The sequence below is a fragment of the Oncorhynchus gorbuscha genome, linkage group LG01 (genome assembly GCF_021184085.1).
Source record: "Oncorhynchus gorbuscha isolate QuinsamMale2020 ecotype Even-year linkage group LG01, OgorEven_v1.0, whole genome shotgun sequence".
Lineage (NCBI taxonomy): Eukaryota > Metazoa > Chordata > Actinopteri > Salmoniformes > Salmonidae > Oncorhynchus > Oncorhynchus gorbuscha.
Window position 1 is genome coordinate 37,462,245 of NC_060173.1, and position 24,719 is coordinate 37,486,963.

Sequence of the window (24,719 nt, forward strand, 5' to 3'; positions counted from 1 at the left end):
CCCCACCCTCCACTTCTCCACTTCTAAAACGTACGAATTAAGCAGAGAATATCCCTAACCTTTGTGTGTGTGTGCTCCTAAACCTTTCCTCACCTTCCCTGTATCGGGTGGCTTATTGTTATAAATGTTGTGGATATTGTTTATTGTGGTTCCACGGTTTATTTGAGATTCTATTGAGGCACACAGGAGGGCTCCAGTTTTCATGTAGGTCCGAAGGGGACAGATGGTGTAGAAGCAGCTGGTATAGCCTAGGAATGGAACTTCTCCTTATTAAGACTGCATTTAGTCAAGCTGTTCATTTCGCCCTCAATTGAAAAAATGCAGAGCATCAGACTGCTCATCAAACCGCTTTCCTTTCTTCTAAGAGGCTGATAACAAATTCCACTCCTGTTAACTGTGGGTGTAAGAATTTCTAATGAGGAGTGTTTACTTAGGGATAAGCGTCCCGACAGTGGGACACCTGTCGACAACATCCGGTGAAATTGGAGGGCGCGCAATTCAAATAAATAATCGTAATATTAAACATTTATGAACATACAAGTATATTATATAATTTAAAAGCTTAACCTGTTGTGACGAGCAATCGTGTATCCGGGAGCATAATTATAGCCTCAAGCTCATTACCATAACGCAACGTTAACTATTCATGAAAATCGCAAATGAAATGAAGTAAATATATTGGCTCACAAGCTTAGCCTTTTGTTAACAACACTGTCATCTCAGATTTTCAGAAAATGCTTTTCAACCATAGCTACACAAGCATTTGTGTAAGAGTATTGATAGCTAGCATAGCATTAAGCCTAGCATTCAGCAGGCAACATTTTCACAAAAACAAGAAATGCATTCAAATAAAATCATTTACCTTTGAAGAACTTCGGATGTTTTCAATGAGGAGAGTCTCAGTTAGATAGCAAATGTTCAGTTTTTCCAAAAAGATTATTTGTGTAGGAGAAATCGCTCCGTTTTTTTCATCATGTTTGGCTAAGAAAACCCCCCAAAAATTCAGTCATTACAACGGTTAACTTTTTTCCAAATTAACTCCATAGTATCGACAGAAACATGGCAAACGTTGTTTAGAATCAATCCTCAAGGTGTTTTTCACATATCTATTTGATGATAAATCACTCGTGGCAGTTTGGTTTCTCCTCTGAACAAAATGGAAAAATGCACACACCTGGAGATTTAACAATAGTTTCGACGGAGGACACCGAGCGGACACCTGGTAAATGTAGTCTCTTATGGTCAATTTTCCAATGATATGCCTACAAATACGTCACAATGCTGCAGACACCTTGGGGAAACGACAGAAAAATGTAGGCTCATTCCTTGCGCATTCACAGCCATATAAGGAGACATTGGAACACAGCGCATTCAAAATCTGGCTCACTTCCTGTATGAAATGTAATCTTGGTTTCGCCTGTAGCATTAGTTCTGTGGCACTCACAGACAATATCTTTGCAGTTTTGGAAACGTCAGAGTGTTTTCTTTCCAAAGCTGTCAATAATATGCGTAGTCGAGCATCTTTTCGTGACAAAATATCTTGTTTAAAACTGGAACGTTTTTCATCCAAAAATGAAATACTGTCCCCAGAGGTTCAAGAGGTTAAATTCTTGTTAATCAATCTGCATTGTCCTATTTACAATAGGCTTTACAGTGAAAGCATACCATGTGATTGTTTGAGAATGGCGCACCACATCAACATATTTTTCAACCAGCACAGGCTTCATAAAATCAGAAATAGCGATTAAATTAATCACTTACTTTTAAAAATCTTCCTCTGTTTGCAATCCCAAGGGTCCCAGCTACAACATGAATGGTCGTTTTGTTAGATACAATCCTTTTTTATATCCCAAAAAGTCTGTTAACCTCATAGTCCGACCCATCCCGGATCCGGTATCATGACTACTGCTCAAGCTCATTACCATAACGCAACGTTAATGATTTCTGAAAATCGCAAATGAAATGAAATAAATCTGCCTGTTCTCAAGCTTAGCCTTTTCTTAACAACACTGTCATCACAGATTTTCAAAATATGCTTTTGAACCAAAATCAATAATTTGTGTAAGAGTGTTGATAGCTAGCTTAGCATTTAGCGTAGCATTTAGCACGCAACATATTCACAAAAACCAGCAAAGCAATCAAATAAAATAATTTACCTTTGAAGAACTTCAGATGTTTCAATGAGGAGACTCTCAGTTACATAGCAGATGTCCAGTTTTTCCTGAAAGATTCTTTGTGTAGGACAAATCGCTCCATTTTGTACATCACATTTGGCTACCGAAACAAACCGAAAATTCGGTCACCTACACGTCAAACTTTTTTCCGAATTAACTCCATAATATCGAAACAATGGCAAACGTTGTTTGAATCAATCCTCAAGGTGTTTTGTCAAATATCTTTTAATTGATATGCCGTTCGTGGAAGCATGGTTTTTCTCTGAATCCCATGGAAAAATACCAGCAGCTAAGTTTTGCGCACCAATTTCCACGCAGGACAACGGGCGGACACTTGGCAAATGTAGTCTCTTATGGTCAATCTTCCAATGATATGCCTGCAAATACGTCACAATGCTGCAGACCCCTTGGGGAAACGATAGAAAGGGTAGGCTCATTCCTGGGGCATTCACAGCCATATAAGGAGACAATGCAAAATGTAGCTTCGGAAATCCTGTTCATTTCCTGGTTGCAGTAACATCTTGGTTTTGCCTAAAGCTTGTGTTCTAGGGCACTCACAGTGAAAATCTTTGCAGTTCTGGAAACGTCAGAGTGTTTTCTTTCCAAAGCTATCAATTCCATGCATAGTCGAGCATCTTTTCGTGACAAAATATCGCGCTTAAAACGGGCACGTCTTTTTATCCAAAAATGCAATACTGCCCTATTAAGTTGGCGCCATCGATTTCAGTAATCCACTCATTCAACATGTAGACAAAGGAATCCAAAAAAGCTACCGCTAAACTTTGTTCAAACAAGTCAAACTACATTTCTATTTAATCCTCAGGTACCCTAAAATGTAAATAAACTATAATATTTCATACAGAAAGTAGTATGTTCAATAGAAAAGTTAAATTAGCAGGCGCACGTCCTCTTTGTCGCATGGGAACAAACTGATGTTCCACTGAGACTCTTTGTACCGAAACTCCAAATTCTTCCTCGCTTTGGAAGAAACAAGCCTGAAACCTTGAACAGAGACCGTTGATATCTAGTGGAAGCAATAGGAATTGTAATCTGAGTGCTAGAATTGCATAGGACCCATAGCTTTCTTTAAATATAAGCCTGGGACATCAGTTGGTTTTCTGTAGATTTTAGTCTACCATAAAATTGTATTATAGTCTCACACATTATTTTAACATTTCTACAAACCTCAAAGTGTTTTCTATCCAATGGTACCAATTATATGCATATCCTGACTTCAGGGCCTGAGTAACAGGTAGTTTACTTTGGGCACGTCAGTCTGGTGGAAATTCAGGAAAATAGACCCTAGCCCTAAGAATTAAAGATTAACTAAACAGGACACATACACTGGGTATACAAAACAATCGACACACCTCCCTAATATTGAGTTGCACCCCCCGTAGCCCCCAAAACAGCCTCAATTTGTCACGGCATGGACTCTACAGGGTGTCGTAAGTGTTCCACAGGGATACTGGCACATGTGGACTTCAATGCTTCCCACAGTTGTTTCATGTTGGCTGGATGTCTTTGAGCATGAAAACCCAGCAGCATTGCAGTTCTTGACACATTCAAACCGGTGCGCCCTGGCACCTACTAACCTACCCTCAAAGGCACATAAATATTTTGTCTTGCCTATTCACCCTCTGAATGGCACACATACACAATCCATGTGTCAATTGTCTCAAGGTTTAAAAATCCTTCTTTATCCCTAATCTACACTGATTGAAGTGGATTTAACAAGTGACATCAATAAGGGATTATAGCTTTCACCTGGATTCAACTGTTCAGTCTATGTCATGGAAAGAGCAGGTGTTCCTAATGTTTTGTACACTCAGTGTATGTGTGTAAGCACACACTGTACTGTACTGGAGTGCCCACATCTGGGATTATGGATTTAAAGTTTTCTGAAGTGGCAAAAGCAAGCCAAATCCAGCTATTATCGAAGGAAACACCCAGGAAGAAATATATGCACACATATACACTAGCTGACTTATCATTAGGCAGAAGAGGCAATTGCCTCAGGCCTCACATCATCAAAGGGCCTCATGAGCTGGTCAAATTATAATAATTTATCCGCTTGAGGCCCCCACATGCTCCACTCAAGACATACTAAATAAAAAAATAAAAACTTCCCCATAAAAATCCATCTTGAGATATGTTTGGTTTTTGCACAGGCTGCTTCTCAATCCACAGCACCTGCGGTGGACGGTGGCCGGGCAACAGAAGTTTTTGTCAGATCAGCAGACATCCTAAAAATCAGTCTTGGTACCGGGCTGAAAAATTAATGGAAGTGAATATAAATAGAAGGTATACGGGTAATTCCTATATCTCTCAGATTTAGGACAGACACTTCAAAACATACTCACTTTTGAGTAAATGTTTGACTAGCTGTTTTCCATGTATGAATCTGTTATGCAAATCAAATCAAATTTTATTGGTCACATACACATGGTTAGTAGATGTTAATGCGAGTGTAGCGAAATGCTTGTGCTTCTAGTTCTGACTGTTCAGTAATATCTAACAAGTGATCAAACAATTTCACAACCCTCTTATACACACACACAAGTGTAAAGGAATGAATATGGCATAGGTAAGATGCAGTAGATGGTATCGAGTACAGTATATACAGTGGGGCAAAAAAGTATTTAGTCAGCCACCAATTGTACAAGTTCTCCCACTTAAAAAGATGAGAGAGGCCTGTAATTTTCATCATAGGTACACTTCAAATATGACAGACAAAATGAGAAAAAAAATCCAGAAAATCACATTGTAGGATTTTTAATGAATTTATTTTCAAATTATGGTGGAAAATATGGGCTATATGGGCTAATAGCAGTAAGGCCAAATTCAATGTTTCAAAAATATATATATATTCTACCTACAGGATTCCTAAAATATAAAATGAAATAGCTTAATGATCCTCTTAAAACAGTTCCATATGTTAGCTTAGTAGAAACCCAGCCCTTAGACTCGAAGGGGAATCAATACATATTTCTATAAAAAGACAGGTGCTGCTGATAATATTGCCATTATCGTTGAGGCAGAGGACATGTATATGTAGCCCATGTATCTGATGCTGACTGGCCAGAAGGATTGTGGCGTGGGCTACATAAACTGTAGAAAGACAGAGGGGTGCTGTTTAGCTCGCTATGATGCTTTCTCTGGTGACATTGTTTCACCCACTTGCAAATTGATGGAAAGTTGTCGGGTGCACGGCGCACTGTTCGGCACTGTTATTTTGGATGAACGTGCAAACGCAAACTACTTTTTGAAGTGATTTGTTTGACAATCAGATGAAAACATCATGACATGTCTTTACTATAAATCCCATTAAAAAAATGGAATGGGGGGGGTCTCAAACTGGCCTCTGCCTGGGCCTCCAAAGCACAAAGTCCACCCCGGCACATATATTGCTTTTTTCATACATAGTTAGTTCAACCTTGGCAGCCGTTCCTTGGATCCAGCTTGAGAACACAAAGTAAACCAGTCCAAAAGCCTGTCTTTGGCTGTGACTACTTACCACCACGCTCTCTTAATCTACTCACACCAGTCAAGAAAGGATCCAATCTGCTACACTAGAACTATTTGGCTACCATTTCAAGCTATCTATTTTGAGGAAATATGAACCCCAAGCAGCTCTACAATATACCATGGCCTTCAGTAGATATCAGTTCATCGCGCACCAAGATCTATAGACTCCTGTCACATTGATTAATGATCGGAGGCGTAGGAATACGTAATAGGGGGTTTATTTACTCCACCCAAAAATACAACATGTCATTAAAAAGCCCAAAACAAACACGTATATAAAATAGACAGGGATGTAACCCAAACAAAAGAGCAAGGCTTAAACCTCTATTAATTACACGGGACGAGACCTGTAATAACACTACACCGGACGAGACCCGTAATAACACTACACGGGACGAGACCCATAATAACACTACACGGGACGAGACCCGTAATAACACTACACGGGACGAGACCCGTAATAACACTACACGGGACGAGACCCGTAATAACACTACACGGGACGAGACCCGTAATAACACTACATGGGACGAGACCCGTAATAACACTACACGGGACGAGACCCGTAATAACACTACACGGGACGAGACCCGTAATAACACTACACGGGACGAGACCCGTAATAACACTACACGGGACGAGACCCGTAATAACACTACACGGGACGAGACCCGTAATAACACTACACGGGACGAGACCCGTAATAACACTACACGGGACGAGACCCGTTATAACACTACACGGGACGAGACCTGTAATAACACTACACGGGACGAGACCAGAAATAACACTACACGGGACGAGACCAGAAATAACACTACACGGGACGAGACCGAAATAGTGCACAATACACGCAACATGAAAGCCGAAACAACAAAGCACAGGTACTCACAAGACCAACAGACAAGGGAACAATAACCGACCAGGCCAATGGGGAACAGAGGGCACATGATAGCAGAAATCATGGCAAGGTGAAGTAGAAAATAAAACAAATGCAACACTAAGCATTCAAAGGCCTAAGCTGGCTCTGTTGGAAATCTCTGCTGTCAATATAGTCCCAATTTCTGGTGGGGTAGGATTGAGTTTTTATAGTTTTTAATTGTTCTAAAGCTGTTGCCATGCCTTGCCTCAGATAAATCAATAGTGCTGTCTCTCTGTGTGACTAAAGTGCATGCCAGTGAAGATGAATCACTCAACCTCTTGCTTTCACTTCTCCAGACCCATCCTCTTAGAAGTGGATGACGCTTCCTATCAATATTTGCATGGTTCTCACAATGCACCAGCCACCCTGCTAATGAAATGCCTATCAGTAATTAAACCAGGTGCGATTCTGCTATTATTGCACCATTTTCATCTGCTTAGCTAAACTCGTTTACGGTGTATATTGAGTGTATATACACTGAGGGTACAAAGCATTATGAACACCTTCTCTTTCCATGACAGACTGACCAGGTGAATTCAAGTGAAAGCTATGATCCCTTATTGATGTAACTTGTTAAATCCACTTCAGTCAGTGTAGATGAATGGAAGGAGACAGGTTCAAGAAGGATTTGTATGCCTTGAGACAATTGAGACATGGATTGTGGCAAGGAGTGGAACATAATACATAGACAGCAACCAAGCTATGTCTACCATGGTTATAGCAGAGAATAGCCATAGTAAGCTTCTCCCAGGAGGGTCTCCACTTCAGACACTCTTTGAAAAGGCATTGAGCTTCGTGGACTACATTAACAATATATGAATCTCTACTTTCCTCTCTCTGCTGACAGTTTGGTGTTATTCAAATGTAATTTGTGAGGTGTCTGGGGATTAGTGTGATGGACACACACAGGCACACACACACACACACACACACACACACACACACACACACACACACACACACACACACACACACACACACACACACACACACACACACACACACACACACACACACACACACACACACACACACACACACACACACACACACACAGACAGCACACACACACACACACACACACACACACACACACACACACACACACACACACACACACACACACACACACACACACACACACACACACACACACACACACACACACACACACACACACACACACACACACACACACACACACACACACACACACACACACACACACACACACACACACACACACACACACACACACACACACACACACACACACACACACACACACATACAAATGCTTACAAATGAAAATAGTGGGACAAGATAGAAAGCTTAAAATCCTCTATATTCTAGTGAGAGAAGATGGTGGTTCCGCCTGACAGTGGTCCTCTGGATTATATTAATGATCTGTATTTAAGAATCTCAGCCGGTGGCCTGAACCGTCACAAGCCTACGCCATAGAATTCCCTATACAATACTGCCCTCTGCTGTTATTCTCCAGAACACCTACTGTTACTATCGTCTGCAGGCTATACCTGCATGGTCTCTTACATCACTATGTCTTCTTATATTTTGTCTCTGCAGTTGTGTGTTTCTCTGTCTCGCCGTGTCAGTATATTTCTGTTATTTTGCATGTCTGTCTTTATTATCTAGCAACATCTGTCCTGTTCCCTTTCTTGCAAAATAGGTGTCCAGTCCATTGGAGTAGTTATTTTATAATGTCTCTTAATTATGGAGCATGCTGTAATTAATTAACATCATGGATGCACCAACCGTGAAGCTACTGAGGAGGGGAGAGAGAGAGAGAGAGAGAGAGAGAGAGAGAGAGAGAGAGAGAGAGAGAGAGAGAGAGAGAGAGAGAGAGAGAGAGAGAGAATTGTTGTTGGGGGAGAATCATGAAGATGCTGAGAGGACTTACTGTGATAGAATAAATTCATTCACGGATTTGGTTTAATTGCTCATTTTATGTGTCTGTTACTTGGTTGGCTTACGAGATCCAAGATGAAGTATCCAGTGAGTTTTCTTTTTGGCAGCTCAATACTGTAGACAGAAAGATTATGCCGTTTATACTTTTTGTTTTAGGGAAATTGAGGAACAGAGACCCAGAAAATGAAACTAAGGAGGAGAGGGGGTCTCCCAAAGATCCCCTGTCAGCCTCAGTCACCCCCACTCTCATCACAAATGGGTAGTCAGAGTCAGGTGTGAAACAGCTACACCCCCAGTAGATAGGAGCACAACAAGCCCCCAGCAGCACAGTTGCCAGCCAGTGCTGATCAGAACACAGGCACAGCAAGCCGTATAACTAAAGAGCACCTCAGTGCTGGAGTGAAGGAGGTACAGTACAGTACACACTATCAGGTGGCCTGCTGATGAGATTTCCTCTCTGTCTCTATTGCTCAGACCTTAGGAACACCTTAACCGAGAACATTGTTGAATTGAATTACAGTATTGAATCTCAACTCCTCTCGTTTTATCGACTATTCGTTTGTGCACCCTACTGTCTCTCACGATTGCTCTATCCATGTGTCCTTGTGTCTTTATCTACCATTCTATCATTGTTCTGACCTACAGTATACCTCCTTATCTGTCTCTCCTCCTCTCATCTTTGATATCCTACCTATTTACTGTATTGGCTTCTGCAGCCAGGTGAAAGCCAACTGGTATCCTTTGCCTTTTACGGTTAGGTTCTGGCTCTTTGTGAGGTCAAGGAGGGCCCCACGTAAGAGATCAAACTCAAAGGAGAGCCCTCACTGGTCACCTACAGCCTGGACAGAACAGAGATCGAATTTGGCCTTCATGTATTTAGCTATACGATGATCATCCTGAAACTGTGTTAGTTGTGTCCGGTTTACTTGTGAAGGATAAAGGTATCTGTGTGAGCTTTCTTTGCTTGTGTTTTTAATATGTCCCTGTTTAGGTGTGCAATGAATGCATCCAAGCAATTATTATTGATATTCAAACAAGGACTTTTTGATTTGTAAATGAGTGAATCAGGAGAATCATCTCCTCCTTGCCGGTTCTGCATCAATTTTGGGATCCATTCCCCCTCCTCTTCTCTTCTTTCTCCTCCAGTTGTTTGACCATCTGGCCGAGGTAAAAATCATCATGAGGAACACAGGGAAGGTGGGCTTTGAGTTCAGTGCTCTGTTGGGGGACCAGGATGAGTGTGAGGACTCTCGGCCTGGACATTCCCTGGTCATCCCTAGAATGGTGAGACAGCCCACAGTATAGAGGATATACAGGGCTTTCTGTACCAATCCTCTCTATCAGCACCCCATGTTTAGTATTTAGCGTAACTACATACACACATCTAGTGGTTTTACTGTAGCTATTTAGGGTGTTTTTCCTGTAACCATTTACCTGTCTCTCATTACTCAAAGTGCTACACCGAGGCAAAGGCTGAGCGGAAGCCGTCATTGTACCATCTCCCTGGGAACCCTAAGGTTTTCCACAAGACTGCAGGAGGCTTTGTGTGAGCCAGAGAGCATCACTATCAGAGGAGAGGACATTTTCCCCAGGATGTGTCTGGACCCAGTGCTCTGTATGGGCCTTTGTTCGTTGTGGAGTTCCATCTCCATACTGTGAAACAGTTTTGATACAGTATGTTACTCTCTATTCTTGCCTTGTGTAGATGGTGAAGGAGTCCACGGAGGCCCTGGAGGAGGACAGGGGAGATAAAGGCACCACTCGGCCAACCACTGGAGAGGGCCTCCTGTCTGACGAGGACTACATCCCTACAGTCAGTATAGTCAACTCTATCACTAATCTATTTTCCCGTGATTCGTGTACATAGATCGCACCATTAGCAAAGCCAATTTGTTCAGTTTGTATACCAGACATGATTCCTGGGTGATGTGTGGACAGATGTGTGTGACATTTATTATTATTTCTCTCTCACTGTGCTCAGCATGATTCCCTGCTGCAGATGGAGGTAGAGAGGCTCTTGGTGAAACAGAAGGCTGTTGAGAAGAGACAAGTGGACCATAGGGACACACCTGCGTCCACTAGAAAGTGGTGTAAGAAGCTTAGCAGGTTGGCTCACATGCAAGTACGTAATCACACCATGGCTATGCATATATTCAGCTCATTACTGAAAGTGGGATCTCATTAAGTCTCATGTCCTGGGCAGCATTTGGAATGAATGTAGATAGATAATGCTATATGTGGATGGTTTTGATACAGAGCTGTCTCCTACCCTCAGGGTGAAGAACCTGCCCTATTGTAAGAATGAGACTTCTGAGGTGAAGTCTGAGCCTATCTGGATCTGAGGGAGATCAGCACTGACATGCCTATACAGGTACAGCAGGAAAACTGTTGCACGAATAGCCAACAGTAGTTCTCCACTTCAGTACATGGATTTTTTTATTACATTTTTTTAATTTAACCTTTTTTTAACTAGGCAAGTCAGTTAAGAACAAATTCATATTTACAATGACAGCCAAACCCGGGCGACACTGGGCCAATTGTGCGCCGCTCTACCAACCATGGCCGGATGTGATATAGCCTGGATTTGAACCAGGGACTGCAGTAACGCCTCTTGCACTGAGATGCAGTGCCTTAGACCGCTGTGCACTCTGGAGTATCCTCTGTGTACGTGCTGTTTTGTTGTTTTCCAACATATGTGGGAAATATTTCCACCCCTAGTTTTTAAAGGTCAAACAGGCTGAATGTGCCATGGTGCCGTTGTGGTGCCGTTGTACTGTGTGTTGTGATTGCCAGATAGTTGGGGGCCTTACAGTCCAGATCCGTCTGTGTGCCGTAGTCACCATATCCACCCTCTCAACCTCCACGGATATGCTGCAGTTTGACAGCCTCCAGTGTGGACTGTTTCAGGTGACCACTGTCCAGCTGTTCAACCACGAGCCTGTCCCCTGTGAGTGGAGCATCGCAGAAGAACAACAGGCCAAGAAGAAGGTACACTACCCAGCATAAGCACTGGTATTCTATACCGCCTCATGGTTTATAAGGGGTTTGTTGAAGCTGAGGGATATTTTCACACACAGCAGGCAGCAAAACTGTACAGTACAAAAGAACACACCCTTTAAACAGATGACTTGTCATTGGGTTTAACCTAAATTATGTGCTTTTACCATTAAAGCAAATAGCTAATTAGGTGCATTTTTGTTCATTATCTTGTGTTTTATTATGGATTAAATATTTAAAAACAGGATATTAAGGGTATTAGCTGCAGGGCTTTGGCCCATTTTTCTTCTTGTCTTGTGTGTCTTCAGAGAATAATTATAGACCCCAGGGTCCACACTACGTCTACTGAGAGGTGAAGCTCATCTCATTTATATTTGGGCTTTATCTTTACCAATAGGACTGCATTGTATCACAGAGTAAACCAATATCAAGATACTATATTCACCAAGTCCTCTTCAGTAATGACATTATCCACATAGATATTAATTAGGCTATGGTATAGATATTGTATCTCTCTGTTATTGTTTAAATGTATTATACCATGGCATTGTTGAATACTCGTTTCTGATTGGCTTGAAGGGCATACATGCATTATTTCCCTATAATGCACAATATATTTGCACGGTAGAATTCAATGGCTATAGTTCCTACATGTTCTATGTTTGAGCTGCTTTTGAAAGCAAAAGACGAATCGAAAACATTATTGGCATTATTTATTTCGATTTTCATAGTAGCCAGCTAGGATGATGGTTTGATTAGCTAAACTAGCAAGTCTGTTTGGTTATCAAGGGAACTGGTGGCGCTAGCTAGTAAACCTGCTGGCTACTTCAGTGGATGTTGAACATATTTCCACCTGCAAATGAACACAATTCTGCGTTAAATTATAACCATGGTATAAAAGGGACAATCAACTCGGGGCTTGCGTTGTGGAACGTTGTTCATTATTTTACAGAGAATGCATTGCCCCTCGTTGATTATCCCTTTCTTTACAGTTAATAATTGTTATTAATTCAAGTAATATGTGCCTATAGCCTGTGTTTAGATTGACAAGTATGTCCCCCTCACCTGAGATGGAAGGCCAGATTGGAGCAACATCCTCCCCCAGGTGTGTTTGAGATGCTTCCTTCAACAGGCGTGCTGTATCATGGAGACAGAGTCAACATCCAGGTCAAAGTCAGCCCAGCTGAGTGGGTAAGTAAGTCCAAAAGGCCCATTACAGTTTAATATATTTAAGCAGTCATGACTGCAGGGACCACGGCTCTCCCATAAATGACAGAAAAAGTTTGAACTTGTCTCTCTAGTCTGTTCTGTTAACATTGCATGTCGGCATTTTCTCAGTATTTCCAGAGCTCATCTTTCTCATGAATGATGGAATCAGGATGAACTGGTCACAGCCAGCTGGGGACAGAAATGAGCCCTGGCCGACACAGATAAGAGGACAGACTCACAGAGGGCCTTATCTCTCTCTGCCGCATTATGGACCTCCTCCATCACATACACACACACCAATGACAGTTCTGCTGCCTGGTGCTTTAGAGTCTTGATGGCTTTTTGTGGAGATTAGCTGAACCTAGCTAAACGATTGGTGTAGCCTCTACAGTGTGTTTGGTTGGTGAAAGTAATGTTGAAGAGTCAGGGAGAGACAGAGACAACTAAGGGAATACTGGAAGAGAGAGAGTGTTGGCTGGGCTGCTGTTCAGATAGTGTCTGGCTGCTTCCCTGGATGTGAATGGCTGTGTTGTTTCCATAGAGGGCGTACAGCCAGAGGCTGGTGGTGTCAGTGGCCCAAAGCACCCAGAAGATGCTGCTGCTGGCCAGGGGCAGGGACAGGAGCCGCAGCTGGAGTTATCCTCCTCTGTGCTGGAGCTGGGACCCACCCTCCCGTTCAGTGCTGTGGAGGAGACTGACGTGCTCATATGGAACCCTTGCCTCTTTCCCATCGAGTTCTAATCCCGGGAGTTTGACAAGAAATACCAGGAGGAAGAGAAGGTGAAATCATTTGACTGCCTCTAATGGTGGACCTTGGCAGACGTGGTTCTTATCAAAGAAAACATCAACTGTGTGTTGGATGATCTCCTATGTTCTGTTTAGGTTGCATTACCTTCCAAGTATGAAGAAATACTGTTTAAGAGCTTTGGAATATAATCACTCCCTCTCTCTTAAGACTCTGCGTATGATGAAGGGCTATGATGACCAGAATTTCCTGCTGATGCCCCCACGCGCCCCAGGAGAGTCACTAACTCCTGAGCTAATCGACTAGTATAATGACCACAACTGTGAGGAGGAGGACGGTAGGTCTGCTCTGCAGTGGAATCACACTTGCACGTTTATTCTGCTGTCAGACTGTCTGAACATCTCTTATCAGGATGGAAAAGCAGTGCATTAATATTTACTGATATCTTACTGATTTAGAGGTCGTGTATAATCCATAGGGGTGAGTTCTGGGACTTTCGGTATAAAAGGCCTAGTTTGATCTGCAGTGGAAGCTTTGATTTGACCTGGGATAATCTGTAGTGGAAGTTCTCACTGACTCAAAGCGTTGTCTGGTTCCCCAGACTCCAAGGCTGGCTCCTCTAAAGATGAGGAGGCGTCTGAAGCAGGGGAGAAGGGAGAGCAGGAGGAGGAGCTGGCCACCCCACCCTTTCCAGAACGACTCATGGAGGAAAAGAAATGAGACGTCATGTGGAGGTACTGAACAAGACCAAATACATAACACTATAACACTCCGAACAGTACAAATTACTTACCATTGCAGAAACAGATAGAACAGCTGAACATCATTCACACTGCTCACAGCATGCAACTTTGTCACAGAATACCACAGACATTATATGTGACGCTGGTATGAATGATTCGGGAGACAGGCACAGGAAGGCTAATTGTTTTTTTTATTTCACCCAAATTACAGCGTGCCATGTAAAGGCGCGGGGACAAAGACCAAACAAACACATGTATAACACACAGGGTTGAAACCCAAACAAAAGAGTGAGGTGTACCTCGAATAAATAACACAGGAGCACAATGATTATCACACAGGACGAGACCCGTAATCATCAGCGCAATCCACAATTGCACGAAAGCCAAAACACACAGCACAGGTACTCCCATGCACCAATGGACATAGTAACAATAATCGACAGCCTAATGGTGAAATGAAGGGCACATTTATACAAATACAATCAGTGGGAATGGGGACCAGGTGTGCGCAATGACACAGTTCGGACGGATCCGTGACACAATAATAGTCATAGAGAGCAAAAACAGCAGGTATCACGTTGCATTCTGTCCCTAGACATGATCAAAGCCACAGTGGACAGCAGCACTGCCAGTGTGGGGGACCTGGAGGTCAACCCAGTGTCCAGAGCTATCGCCCACCACATGGGCATTGACCTGTCACCTAAGGGCCAGGCTACACGAAACCGCCGAACATCGCAGTCATTGTGCATGGGGCTCCCCTCTCAGGAAAGCAGCAGCACATCGACCATTTGAAAAAGTAGCAGTGAGAAAAGCATTTATCTGTGTGCAGGTAAAACGGGCACAACAGTGACTCTTGACAAACACTAAGGTGCAGCATGTCTAAGCATTGATCCTGTGGTGCTGGTTGCATTGTCCTCAGGGTGACCTCTGCTAACCTGCAGGCCCACAAGCTGTGTGCCAAGGCTGCCATTGAGCATGCTCAGAAGAGGGTGGAGTAGCCCGGTGAGTCTCAGCTTAATGGATAGGTATTCACGGGGCGTCTCACTCTGTAGATAGCCAATGATAACTGTATCAAACAAATTGTAATGTATGGCATTGAAGCCTAACATTAAACTAACTTTGGATGAACGATATACTGTGTTTGTAGTTGTCTAACTGTAGGTGTGATGTGTGTTTGTGTCTATACAGCCCAGGCTGTGGTGGAGGTGATGGGGCCTGCTGGTCAGGGTGCTGGTACTCTGAGTGTGGAGGCTATAGCCAAACACCCTGCTGAGGGCAGTAAGTCAACGACCCCCATCCATCTCTACCAGTAACAAGAACAGTGTTGTGAGTCGGATGAGGATTTAACAGGTCACCGCCCCCTCAATGGCACCCGCAGCTCATCACAGTAATGTGTATTACAATAACAAAGCTAGGAGTTTGTAATGCCTCTTATTAGTGCTTGTTTTCTGTGCAGGGTGGTGTTCCTATCCACCAGCAGCTGAGCATCAATGTGAGTGTGAGCCAGGTCGTAGAGCTGGGCCTGATGAACTGACTGCTACCAGACCAACTGCTGGTGGGCAACCTCTCAGAGAGACCACAGGTGACATACAGTACAGAGACACACAGAGCCTATGTGGGCCTCTCAGTCTTTGGTCTGGGATGTTTCAAGTTTTATTAGACATACAGTATGAACAGGATACACAAGGTATACACTGTCCAACAAAATGCTTACTTGCAGGTCCCTTCTCGACAATGCAACAACAATAATTTATAGTCCATGGACCCTGAATAAATCCCCCGTGTGATCCGAAGAGCGTGTAAATGATGCATGTGATGTATGTGTTGTCCCCTGGCAGCTGAGTGACTGTCACCGGGGTGTTGTGATGGACGGGATGGAGACGCTATACTGCCACTACCCCAGCAGCATCCTATAGATCATCAAGGCTTCATCTACATGGTCAACCTCTCAATCAACTACTACGTCTTCAAAGCCAAGGAGAGGGCACAGAGAGAGGCAGAGGGTGAGGACAAACTAGTCCAAAGGAGACTGCACCCCATATAAACCTCTCTGTTATTGGGAGGGACTATCCTAGTGGAACAGAGACCCTGGAAAGCAACATACTTGAATAGTCTCTTGAAGTCTCTTGAAGAGGTAAATACGTATTGACCTTTCTATGTATTTTTGCCCATGAATATATAATCATAATAATGATGATCTCTAATTGATGTCCCCTCTCTTCTCTGTTCCCCATGTGTTTGACGGTTTAGGGCTTGGACTCAAAAATACTCCTATCCCCTCCTCCACTATGTCCTCTGTCATACTCTACACTAAGAACAGGCCTGTGCCCAGTGCACAGCAGATCACTAGTTGCTTCCCCTTCATGGTGCCCTCAGCCCCAAAGGAAGCTTAAGGCTTGGTCAAGGTATAAAGGTCCTCCATGAAAAATAGCATAACTTCACACATCAATCCACTATTGTCACCATATCCACTTGTTTATTTTTAACTTCTTGCTTACTCTGAAAAACATGATTGATGGTACTGTATTAACATTATGTCTAGACTTATGCTCATTCCCTGGAACACTTGTTAACCTCGTTAACAACGGTTTCTGAATGCCCTTTACATTTGTCCATTTAAATTGGATGATAAATGAATTAATGAAGCTATTAATTATAGCCAGGTCTAACTGAATGGGTCTTACAGGAAGAGGTGTTGACCTCTACTGAAGGACGGGGGAAGAAGGCAGACACGGGCAGAGAGAGTCAGAAAGACAAGAGACGCACCCTAGCCAAAAAGGGGTCCAGGACCAATGACTCCCGCTCCCCTCCTCTAAAGGCTGTGACTCGCTTATTTGACATTGATCAGTGCCAACAGGAGTCCCAACAGGAGTGGAAACTACATAAGAATAAACAAGAATAAACACTGATGCGCATGAATGTGACTTAAAGGTTTTAGTTGTTTTCTATAGGCTCACTACATTCCACTGGAATGTCCCGCCCTATGGAGAGGAGATCCTGAAGATCTGGTTCCACTCCCAAGTCCCTGTCAAGTTTGACAAAACACTGAACTTTGAGTTGTTGGGTACCAAGATATGTTTCAAAATGTACTGTGGGGGAATCTGTACATATCTATCCATCAGCAGAAACACAAAGTGAGTATTGTTTGTTTCTAAAAGACATTTGTGTTTTTTTATTCCTTGTGAAATATAACCAATTGTTATAAATAGCTGAGATTTGTCAGATCTCATACTTTTTTGTAGGTTGAAATGTTTTATTATCACTGTAAATGATGTGTTGAGTGTGTGTCGTTTGGTCTATCCCAGGATGGTATTTGCCCACAGGAAGAGCGTCCTTTGCTGAAGCGTTGCAGAAGAGCTACATCATCCGCTCTGGCCTCTATGAGTTTGGCCCACTGCTCTGTGGCAAGACCACCTATAGGTAAGGGGATTAACTTCAACTACCCTACTCTGTGAGTTGATTCACTGTAACTCCATAGAGGACAACATGTATGATGCATGCCTGTGTGTTACCTGTCTGTGCCATACGTATAAAGAGGAAGTATCCAGAGAACATGGAAAGGTTGGTGATACACAACAACACCCCACTGGATGCTGAGATTCACTTCTTCTTCCAGCATGACACCAAAGCTGCCACCTACCAACTGCACCCTCCCAACATGACCCTTAAACCCAACGAGAGACAAGAAGCCAATGAGAACTACTCATGACATCATAGAATGTAGTCTGAGATGTCGGATTAGTCAGAACCCTGACTGTGTGACACAAACTTACCTAGAAGTTATGACTGTTCACTGATATTATCAGTGAACATTCTCACGCCCATTTACTTTTGTTCTCGTTTTGAAACTCCAATCATCCATGGTTGTGCCCTGGCAGCTAGAAGACAGTGTGGTGTATCAAATCAAATCAAATCGAATCAAATCAAATTTATTTATATAGCCCTTCGTACATCAGCTGATATCTCAAAGTGCTGTACAGAAACCCAGCCTAAAACCCCAAACAGCAAACAATGCAGGTGTAAAAGCACGGTGGCTAGGAAAAACTCCCTAGAAAGGCCAAAACCTAGGAAGAAACCTAGAGAGGAACCGGGCTATGTGGGGTGGCCAGTCCTCTTCTGGCTGTGCCGGGTAGAGATTATAACAGAACATGACCAAGATGTTCAAATGTTCATAAATGACCAGCATGGTCAAATAATAATAAGGCAGAACAGTTGAAACTGGAGCAGCAGCACAGTCAGGTGGACTGGGGACAGCAAGGAGCCATCATGTCAGGTAGTCCTGGGGCACGGTCCTAGGGCTCAGGTCCTCCGAGAGAGAGAAAGAAAGAGAGAATTAGAGAGAGCATATGTGGGGTGGCCAGTCCTCTTCTGGCTGTGCCGGGTGGAGATTATAACAGAACGTGGCCAAGATGTTCAAATGTTCAAATGTGTATCAATGAGAACCCAGAGCCAGCATTTCTGTCGCGGGGTCCATCCCGAGCTCGAACGCAAGCAGCTGCATTTTGAAAAGAATCTGCTGCACAGGTCTGAAATGAATTAATGCTGTAATTAACATTACCCAAAACTGCTGTATCGTTTTTAAACATGCTTCAGTAACAAAGTAGGAGATTTGTTTTTGTCATGGTAGTTTTCTGTTGATTTTCCTTTCGCCACTCTACTACATTCTCCCTGTGCTGGTTGTGAACCTCAGGAAGAACACAAGGAGTCTGTACCTGTGTAACAACACGCTGCTGCCTGTAGCCTGGAGGCTAGAGGTGCTGGGGGATGAGTTCAGTGTGTCCCAGGACCAGGGCATCATACTTAGGGATCCTTGGGGTGTCCCTACCCAAACCCCTAACCCTAAACCTAACCCCTACCCTTATTTAAACCATAACCTTAACCATAACCCTGACCTAACCCTAACCTTAATTCTTACCTTAACCATTTTAAAGTTCAACTTCAAAGGGGTAGAGACGCCCCAAGGATCCCGGATAGCATGGACCCTTGTCTCAAGCCAGATTGCGCGATTGCCGTCTGCACTGATCGGTTGAGGAACGAGCGTTGCGTAGGAGTGACGCCATCTGACATGAGACAATGGCCCATCAACCTAAAGAGAGCCATATGCCTCGAGGTACATTACTGGATGATGATTGATTTGATGTTTGGTAGCGACTGTTGCATTATTCCTGTTTACCTCATATTGTTGTTGTGTGACTTTCTGTCTGTGTTGCCGTGTGTGTTATGTGCCTGATGTGAGGAACAGACAGCCCCCAGGTCTGCTTCTCTCCACAGGTGGTCCACCTCCATGTAGACTGTACCAAGGAGGTGACCATGGCCTTCTGCTCAGAGCCGCCCGTAGTACTGACTGCCCAGCCTATCAAGTGTAAACTGTGCAGGGTGGTGTTCTAGCAGGAGGTGGACCAGGTGCCAGACTGGGAAGACCGCCTCAGGACCATCATGTGGGTTGAGTCTGGGAAACAGGTGGGTAGTCAACAGTCTGCAAAGAAGAAGATAAAGTCACACAGGCTTACTAAAAAGGCTACCTTTTTGTGACTGTATTTATTGTTTATCATCATGACCCATGCAGGGAGGATATTTGCTGACTACTCAGACTCCTTGCTCTGGTCAAACGCACCACGCCCACGGACATCAGTTTCTCTATCAGTCTGGATCTGAGTACCTCCCCAATGATTTCTGAAATGTAAACACATTCTATCTGTTCTGATTGGTCCCAGAAACCCATGGGTTGGGTCAGAGCCAGGGTAAAGCAGCGTTTTGAAAATGTGTCATTAGCTTTAATACTCTGATTGGTTAGAGATGATCCAATTGCTGATGACTGTTTTCTACAACACCCCTTATTTTGACATTACCACAAATGACTTCAAGGGTGTGGCTGTCTCAGAATGAAATATGTTGCGAACAAATGGCGGAAGAATTCCTTTTGAGTCGTCAGGCAAGGGATGAGAGGCCATTGTATTTTAATTACAGTAACTAGTGAAGTAAATTGAGTGTGCTCTGTCTGTCCCCATCGGATTGAGACAGACACAGAGCTATGGTAGAGAACTCATTCAGAGTTATGGAACTATGCATCAGTGCTGTGTGTGATTATGCCAAGTTCTCCTTGAAGAGGTGACCATAGGAGAGACCATCCACTTCAAATGACACACTGCTCTATCAGACCAGGCTCACCAACCAGTGTATCTGGTGAATAGGGAGAATCAGCCCTTCCAGTTTATCATTGAAGAAATGTCTTGCCAATCAGAAGCCTTTCTGGACAGCCTGCAGCTGGAGCCTATGGAAGGGGTAGTGCCACCTGAAGACAGGTGTGTGACTCAACTCTCAGCTTATCAGTGGTACATCAACAAATCATCTAAATGTAATGTAACCGGATGGTGTAGCAGTCCATCCGTTGTTACAGTTAAGGCATTGTCAGTGACACAAAAGCATCCTCTCTCTCTTGGTGTCCTGCAGGTTTCCTGTGGTAGTGTCCTTTACCTCAACACAAGATGGAGTGGTGATCTTTAACCTGCTAGCTCAGGTGAAGGGGAAGGTCCAGCCCCTCACTATGAATGTCAAGACAAAGGGCGATAGCATGAACGCCTGTATGCAGTGTGAAAGCACCGAGGGAGGCGTCGCTGAGCTGAGGCAACTCTCCTCATCAGGTGGACTTCAAACGGGGGAGAAATGTGGGCTTCAAAGCTTAAGACTCAGACAGAAAGGCTAATTATACACTTAACTCCTCATAATGCAAATTCACAGCTACCTTTTCACTCCTTTGCTTTGTCTGAAGTTTTATAATGACACCCCTTCCCCCTGCAGAAATGTGTGCTCAAAGACATGGGCCTCAACATCAAGGTATCTCTGAGCAGAATCTTAGCAGAAATGAATCTCCCTCTTTCTCCCTCTATGTCTACCATTTGTTCTGATTTGCGATTTTCTATTCCTCTCTCTCTCTCTCTCTCTCTCTCTCTCTCTCTCTCTCTCTCTCTCTCTCTCTCTCTCTCTCTCTCTCTCTCTCTCTCTCTCTCTCTCTCTCTCTCTCTCTCTCTCTCTCTCTCTCTCTCTCTCTCTCAGATTAAGAATGGGCGTTCAGTTGTTCCATCCTGGACTCAGCTGGCCTGGATTTCTCCTTCCCCAAAGACACCTTTGTAATTGGCTTCATCTACGATGCAGGGATGGTGCCAGCTACACAGACACTGATCATAAGCAACAACGGAGAGAGGGGCATCAGGTAACTGCTGACAAGTTGCCTCGCCCTCTGCCTTTGTTTGAGCGACAACTTTAAAACCGAAAAAAAAACCAGCCTACATCCATTGACAGGCTCGCTGTTGGCCCTTTTCATTTCCTCTCACTTATACTTCCAAATGAACTGTAATGAATAGGACAGAGGGCCTCACTGCACTGGCAGGGAAAAGCAGAGGTAATATATATTAGTGACTCTCAATGAAAGAGCTGCCATAGCGTGTTATTCTCCTCTTCAGTCCAGATCAGGGATAATCAACTAGATTCAGTTGCGGGACATTTTTTTCCTGAGTGGATGTTCGGGGGGCCGGAACATAATTACTAATTAGTAGTAGGCTGCAAATTGACAGCAAGAAGCCCAAACAGATATAATATTTGACTAAAACATAATCATTTCAAACCTTGCTCAGTATGCGATCACGTCGTGTCTCTCTATTATGTGTGGAAATACTTGGGAACGGATGTTTTATTTTTTGTTGTTGCTCAGAAATAAATTAAACCACCTGCGGGCCGCCAGTTGGGGAACCCTGGGGTAGATTGTCAGTTCTCTAACACCCCGTTTTTGGAGGCGGGGTTCCAGACGGAAGTGCTGCCCCCTGGTGGGTCCATGGCGGTGCCCATCACCTTCTACCCATAGGAGGCAGTGCAATACCATGAGCGAGTGGTCTTTGAGATCAATGACTGTGTCGAGCAGGTGGTCGAGACCCTAGGTCAAGGAAATGAAGGTGAGGAGATGCCTGTGTGTATGTATGTGTGCATACGTGTGTGTGCTTGTGCATCTTTATGCATACGTTTCCTGTGCACTTCTTTCTCCCAGGTTGACTTTGAGGACCCCAGACACAAGTTGGTGAATCTGGGGGCTCTGCAGATTAGTCAGAAGATAAGGAGGGTGATTCCCCTGGTGAACAACAGCCCCTCCTCTCTGACCTCTCCCTTCTGCTCAGCTCCACTGTACACACTCTGCTTGACTCCAAGGTACTGTACGCCTCTCAGAACCACCTCAACATCACTGTCACTGTGTCCTCTCTCTGAAAGGCTAGCCATATGGCTACCTCGACCTGGCAAGTAGTACAGTAGCTACATTAATGGATGTTTTGCTCAGAATGTAGCTATAAAGAGAACACAGTTGAGAGATGTCATACTAGCTTAGTTCTACCTGTGTGAGTGAGTGTGATGAGACATGTATTCCTCTCCTGTACCGTCGGTGCTGTCAGTGAACCCGCCAGGTGAGGTGACCCTGAAGACTTTTGGGGACCTCTATCTGGTGGAGGTGCTATTCTCTCCCAGGTAGCGCATGGCTCCCTTCACCTCAGAGCTGCAACTTGAGTATCTGGGCACGGTACCCCCACTGTTGGTGCTGAATGGCTGCTGTCATGACATGGAGGTCAAGCTGGACCAGGACTACCTGCCCTTTGGAGCTGTTGCTCAGCGCTGCAAGCCCATAAATCGCATCATGCGGAACACTGGAGAAATTGGAGCCAGGTAGGTACTCTGACACACATACTGGTGCTCATGATACATTTAGATATTTTGTTAGTTCCAGTGGGATATGAAGAGGTTTGGCAGAGACTTCACCCCTGCAGAGGGCTACATCTGTCCTGGGATGGAGGTTCCCTTTGAGGTGGCCTTTGCCCCTGTGGAGCTGAGTAAGGACCTGAGATATGATGACCTGCCCTACACCGTAGAAATAGCCATAAAATTCACCCTGGCAGGCTCCTGAATCATGCCCCCCATCATTGACCTTGTCCTACCTCACAAATCAGCGCTGGAAGCCTGTGATCGAGGGGGAACACTGGAGTGGTCCTCCTCCTTTATCATTGATCCCTACCAGCAGCACAAGGCTTATGAGATCACATACAAAACCATGGTCTTGACCCCAGATGGCAAGAAGCACCTGGTGAGAGACACTTTGACTGTAGTTCTGTCTTAGTAGTCTGGAAAACCAGACCCTAGGCACGCCGGGAAATGAAAACTTGTGGGAGGCAACGCGGATGTCTAGAGGGATTACTGTCTTAGCTCTAGAACAGACTGAGTGTGTCTGTAGTGTGAAGAGCCGTGGTTATGAGGACACATTCTTATTGTTGCTGACAATGAACGGCAAAGCCCTTTTAGATGACTTATGTTGGTTTTATCAAATAATATGTTTATATGACACAGTATATTATACCATTACGCACTGTAGATGCATCCTGTTATTCATCTCAGTTGCCTGACCACACTGTCTTACTCTCCTCTCCCTCTTCCAGGACTCTGTGTTCTTCTTCCCAGATGTGAAAGGCATACTCTACACTCTGCATGGCACTTCTGAGGCCCTCAAAGCTGTGGTCGTACATTGAGACAGGGTCTGTCCACAACTGGCACTCCAACCCTCAGCAGTACCACACAACTACTTTAGCAGGATGCCTATCAGCTGTTTAACACCTTGTAATGCCACTGCTTCTACCTCTGTCACACTACACTACATCACCACAACTTTGTCAGCTGCCAGTACTAAAATGTTCTGTGTGCTGGTTCCTTGCTGTGGTGGAGATCATCAAGCACTGTGTCCCTGAAGGGCCTGGACTATGTGTATGTACCAGCTCTGGCCAAGAGGGACTACATGGTCTTCTTCTTCACCTACAAGGAGGGCCAATGCAATGCAAACGTCAGTGGAGAGAATCTGCTCATGTAGATGTACAGCATAAATGCATACTGATCATCTTCATGTACTTATAGATTTCAAAACCCAGATACTCACTTGCTACCTACCGAGAGTTGAAGGCTGTAAATGCAGCTGTTTTCCAAGTTGATTTGTATTCAGTCATATGTGTCCTGTCCTCCTCTAATGAGTCTACAGGGGAGTACCTGTTCTCCTACCTGAACTACAAGGCCACAGAGACGGGTATCATCAGCACAATAGATATGGTGACTCCGGTGCGCCAGACAGCCTCTGCCTCTGTGGGAATGGAGAACCTCATTAGCCTGTAGTTCAGTGCTGAGTGCCGCCATTCAGATGTCAGTGTCTCCACAAGTATTGTGCCTGCATTCTCCAAGGTGGGTCTGCATGCATCTAACGTAATGACAAGATTGTTATTTTTCTTGACATACACTGTGTATCATTCAAATGCACATTGTGGTTGATACTATGTTTACTCCTCAATTATATAGTTTTAAACAAATGTCAAGCTAATAATTTTAGCACTGAAATAACTTGAAAAATTGTAATATGTTTAATATTTGCATATTTAGACTATATACAGCAGGCTCCAGTAATT

At 44.0% G+C, this 24,719-nt stretch overlaps 1 pseudogene; it reads left to right on the plus strand.

Annotated features, from left to right (window-relative positions):
* Positions 1 to 23,705, plus strand: part of LOC124043171 — a 92,621-nt pseudogene extending 68,916 nt beyond the window's left edge.
* The last annotated feature ends 1,014 nt before the right edge of the window (positions 23,706 to 24,719 follow it).